The following is a 6,000-nucleotide window of genomic DNA, read 5'->3' on the forward strand; positions in this document are numbered from 1 at the left end:
CCTCCAACAATTTCAAACCGGTCAACAAAAGTCAACAACCTATTATTATGGGTTAATTGACATGTGTCAATATATGAGTGATACAAAAAATTAAAAAAAAAAAGAAAAAAAAAATATTAAAAAAAAAAATTCAAACCACCATTCACAAAGGGTGGCCTTCTCCCCAGCCTAACCCAAAACAAACCAACCACCAGCCCCCAGCCACCAATTTTCACCGCTAAATCCCCAACGTAATCCCCTAATGAACCTCCTCCTTTCTCACACCGCCGAAACTAGCATCATCTTCCTTACCACACCGCTAAAGTGACCCCCCTCCTTTCCCTCAACCCGGAAACTGGCGCCTCCTCCCTTTCTCACCTTCAAAAGCGAAGGAACTTGAGGAGACAACGAAGACCGCAAACTCGGAGAAAGGATGTTAGGGCCTATAATTAGTGTTGATATTGTATAGTTAACGGGCCTATTTCTTGAGCCCTAATCTCTTGTATAAATACTCTACTCTACACTCTAATGAAACTACGGAAATTATTTCGTGACATGGTATCGGAGCCAATCAAACTCTAAATCCCTAAATTTCTAAATTCTATATTCTAAATCTCTACACTGCATTCCTGAATTTTTTTTACAATCTGAATCGAATTTCAACCTCGATTATTTTGCTTCGAAATTCTGGAAACTAATTTCTGGTTCGATTTATATTTTCTGGTATTGGAAACTAATTTCTTTGGACCCTAATTTCTATTCTACTACTTCGGATTGTTGGTTCGAATTTCTCAGACATTCATTGATCGATAATGGTGTCTGACACTCATCCTATGTCTTCTTCTATTACTCCCAAACTCAAGTCGAATCTCTATTGTACACATTGTAATCGTACGGGTCACGATTACAATGGTTGTTTTCTAGTTCATGGCTTACCCGAATGGTGGCTGACCAAATATGGTCATCAACGTCGCTCGGTTGCCGATTCTATTGCTCTATTTGGTGCTTCCTCTTTGCCTGTTGTTTCTATGCCGCAAGGTCTGCCTTGTGGAGCTGCTACTGCCCTGCCTCCTGCCGCTACTCTGCCTGCTTCTACAGCTCTACCTGCTGCTGGTTTGTATGCCACGGCCGCTGCCCCTGTAATCAACCCTGCTGTCACGGCCAGCCACGGGCAGTCCGTGGCAACTTCTGCCAGCCACAGGCAGCCCGTGGCCCCTACTGCCACAACTACTTGGGCCAGCCACGGGCAGTCCGTGGCAACTTCTGCCAGCCACAGGCAGGCCGTGGCCCCTGCTGCCTCCTCTACATTACCACTACACTCTATTAACGCCACTACTCCCCTCTTGGGTGGTGTATTCGATCCTCCTACTAATTATGCTGATGATGATTATTTGTTGTCTTCGTGGATAATTGACACCGGTGCATCCCATCATGTTACCGGCAATGAGAGATTTCTACAAGATGCTCACTTCATCACTTCTTGTCTTGTTGGTCTTCCCGATGGTGCTAAGGCCATGGCTACTAAGGAGGGTCGTGTTGTCTTGGCGGATGGCATTTCTCTTGAAAATGTTCTATTTGTTCCGCAATTAACTTGCAATTTGATTTCGGTGTCTAAGTTGATTGATGACTCTAATTGCTTTGTCCGATTCACTAATTCTCTTTGTGCTATACAGGATCAATCCTCGGGGAGCTTAATTGGAGGTGGTGAACGAATAGATGGACTATATTATTTCCGGCGTCTCCCGAAAGTGTGTGCAATCACGGGTCCAGCGATTTCTACATTTGAGTTGTGGCATCGTCGTTTGGGGCATCCGTCGGAGAAAATTGTCAAATTGCTTCCTGCTATTCGAGGTAGTATTGGTACTAAGTGTTTACATAAAGCATGTGAAATTTGTCCTCTAGCTAAACAAACTCGTGACAGTTTTCCTGATAGTGATAGTCGTGCTAGTCGTATTCTTGAAATGATACATTGTGATTTGTGGGGACCGTATAAGACGGCTTCTACTTGTGGTGCTCATTATTTTTTGACTATTGTTGATGATTTCTCGAGAGGTGTTTGGGTTTATTTGTTGAATGATAAAACTGAAGTTTATTCTTCTTTTCTCTCATTTTTTGCTATGGTTAAAACTCAGTTTGATGTTACTGTTAAGTGTGTAAGGAGTGATAATGGAACCGAATTCAAACACATGCTTCCCTATTTTGATGAACATGGAATTCTATTTCAAACCTCTTGTGTTGGTACCCCTCAACAAAATGGTCGGGTAGAGCGTAAACACCAACATATATTAAATGTAGGAAGAGCGTTGATGTTTCAAGGCAATTTGCCGATTGATTTGTGGGGAGAGTGTATTCTTGGGGCAGTTTATGTTATTAATCGCACTCCTTCTATCTTACTTGATAAGAAAACTCCATATGAAATGCTTTTTGGCAAACAACCTGATTTTGATACATTGCGTGTTTTTGGGTGTCTTTGCTTTGCTCATAACCAAAGGGCTAAGGGTGACAAATTTGCTCCTAGGAGTAGGAAATGTGTGTTTGTGGGTTACCCTCATGGCAAAAAGGGTTGGAAGGTGTATGATTTAGAAACCGGTGTTATTTTTGTTTCCCGTGATGTTAAATTTCATGAGAATGAATTTCCGTTTGTGGAAGATGGTGATTCGGTTCTTTCTACTGTGGGTGCCGAGAGTGGGACTAATGACTATGTTGGTGTTGATCACGATTTTCTTGATGATTTGGAATATGTATTAGAGGTTAGTGAGGGTTCTCTTGTGCCCGAAAACTCATCACAACCCTGTGCTACTGCTTCTACCCCCCACGGGTCACCTGAGGCTGTTGTTCATGACCACGGCAGTCCCGAGGTGTCCCCTGTCCCCACTGCTGCTTCCTCGGTCACTGGTACGGGCAGCCTTGATGTGGTTGTTCCGGAGCCCTCTTCTACTTCTCCTATTGCGTTGGACCGTGATCAACGTCCAAGGCAACCCCCGGGGTGGCACCGGGATTATGTCGCACACACTATATCTCTACCTAGTCCATCTATCTCGCAATGTTCATCGCCTACTCCATGCTCCTCAGGTACTCCTTACCCCTTAGCGCATTTTGTGAATTGTGATAAATTTTCTGTGCGACACCGTGTATTTATTGCAGCTGTTGATACGATGGTTGAGCCTCGTAATTTCAAGGAGGCAATGCAGGATGAGGGGTGGAAAGCGGCTATGCAAACAGAAATTGATGCATTAGAAAAAAATGGCACTTGGGTAATGGAAAAATTGCCTCCTGGTAAGAAAGCTCTTGGGTGTCGATGGGTTTACAAGGTCAAACTTAATTCTGATGGCACACTTGAGAGATTAAAGGCTCGTCTGGTTATCTTTGGTAATCATCAGGTTGAGGGTATTGATTACAATGAGACTTTTGCTCCCGTCGCTAAAATGGTCACTGTTCGTGCTTTTCTTGCTGTCGCTGCTGCAAAGAATTGGGAATTGCATCAGATGGATGTCCACAATGCATTTCTACATGGTGATCTTGATGAGGAAGTTTATATGAAGCTTCCCCCTGGATTTCATGGCTCTCAACCTGGTATGGTGTGTCGTCTTCTGAAGTCATTGTATGGTCTTCGACAAGCACCTCGTTGTTGGTATTCTAAATTGGCCGCCTCTCTGAAAAGGTACGGATTTGTGCAATCGTACTCTGACTATTCTCTCTTTACTCTGCAATCTGGGTCTATACAACTTAGTGTTCTGGTGTATGTTGATGATTTGATAATTTCTGGTAATGATTCTTCTGCGATTTCAACATTCAAGTCATACTTGAGTGACTGTTTTCATATGAAAGATTTGGGTGTTTTGAAGTATTTTCTTGGTGTTGAGGTTGCTCGTAGTCCGGAAGGCATATTTTTATGTCAACGGAAATATACACTTGACATTATTGCAGAGTCTGGTTTGCTAGGTGCTCGTCCGGCAGGTACTCCTATTGAGCAGAATCATACTCTAGCGAAATCAGAGTCCTCTTTCTTTTCTGATCCAGAGCAGTATCGACGGCTTGTGGGCCGTTTGATTTATTTGTCTTTTACTAGACCGGATTTAGCATACGCGGTGCATATTTTGTCTCAATTTATGCAACAACCGCGACAGGACCATTGGGAAGCAGCTCTTCGTACAGTGCGGTACTTGAAGGGATGTCCGGGTCAGGGAATCCTTTTGAGTTCAGATTGTGATTTACATATTACAGGTTGGTGTGATTCAGATTGGGCAGGTTGTCCCTTGTCGCGTCGTTCTATCTCTGGTTGGTTGGTGTTTCTTGGTGCTTCCCCTATATCTTGGAAGACTAAGAAACAGGACACTGTGGCCAAGTCTTCTTCAGAGGCCGAATTTCGCTCAATGTCTAAAACCACTGATGAGTTGAAATGGTTAAAGGCCCTTCTTCTGAGTTTGGGTGTCTCCCATCCTCGTGCTATGAGTTTGTTTTGTGATAATCAATCTGCTTTGTATATTGCGAAGAATCCGGTTTTCCATGAGCGTACCAAGCACATTGAGGTTGATTGTTATTATCTTCGTGATGCAATTCAGGATGGTATCATTAGTCCGTCGTATGTGAAGACAACGGACCAATTAGCGGATATTTTCACCAAGGCTTTGAGTAAAAGTCAATTCATGTATTTACTTGGCAAGTTGGGCATTTGTGATTTGCATGCTCCAACTTGAGGGGGGGTGTTAGGGCCTATAATTAGTGTTGATATTGTATAGTTAACGGGCCTATTTCTTGAGCCCTAATCTCTTGTATAAATACTCTACTCTACACTCTAATGAAACTACGGAAATTATTTCGTGACAAAGGAAAACTTAACACGCGCATCTCAGACATCGGATAGTAGAGCGAGTGTAACCTCTTGGTACATTTTCCGTTGGTTAAGCGACTCTACTAGCTCCTCCACCGCTGTCATTGTCGTTGAGACAGAAACTAACCTATTCTCCATGGTTTCGGGGCTAGGTTGGGGTGGGGGTAGGTTTGAGATGTGGGGAAAGCAAGGGAGGTGTTGAATTTGGTGACGGGCGCTGAAATCAGGAAATAGGGGTATGAAATATAGCTTGGCAAGGGAGGTCGTAGCCACCGGCGATGGTCATATAGGTGGTTGGGATTTGATTGTTTTTTTTTCTTTTTTTAAAACTTTCTTTAAAATAAAGTTATTAATTGTTTTTAACCAATAAACAAGGACACGTGACAATTATATTTTACAAAAAATTTAACCCTTTTTCCAGGTTTTCGGTAAACGAGATTGAAGAAAGAAAACGCAAGTTAAAGTTGGGATTATTGCAGAATAATCGATAGTTGGAATTATTTAAAATAAATTGAGTAAAGTTGGGAATATTAAAGTGTATTTTCCCTTTTTTTTTTAAAAAAAATCTAAATTTTTTTAAAATTTTTTTATTCTATCGACCAATCATGTTTTGCCACGTGTCCTAGGTAGACCTGGCAATCCTGACCCAGACTCGATGACCCGACCCAAATGACCCGACCCATGACCCGAAATCGACCCGAAACCAGTGACCCGAAATTGACCCAAAACCCGAATTAACCCGACCCGAAGTGGAACTGACCCGACCTTGACCCGAAATGACCCAACCCGAAACGACCCGACCCAAAGTTGACCCGAGACCCGAAACGACCCGACCCGAAGTTGACCCGAGACCCGAAGTTGACCCAACCCGAAAATGACCCGACCTTTAACTTCTTTTAGTAAATAATTATATAAGTTATAAAAAGTTTATATTAGGAAACTATACATTAAAATAGACCCAACAACATCTTACATGACTACATTGACTTTCCTATAATAGCTAAAAAAGATGGTCAAAGTGAGATATGTGAATAGTGCAAAATGTCAAATCGTTAAGAGTAATTTGGGACGGAGGGAGTATAAGAATAATTCAAATAAATTATTACAACAATGACAATGATAATAAGAGTACGTATTAAAACTAAGATCAATAAGAGAGTGACGTATAACTCAATTAGTTAGAGCATCCC

The sequence above is a fragment of the Chenopodium album genome, chromosome 8 (assembly GCF_948465745.1).
Source record: "Chenopodium album chromosome 8, dcCheAlbu1.1, whole genome shotgun sequence".
In the NCBI taxonomy this organism is placed as follows: Eukaryota; Viridiplantae; Streptophyta; class Magnoliopsida; order Caryophyllales; family Amaranthaceae; genus Chenopodium; species Chenopodium album.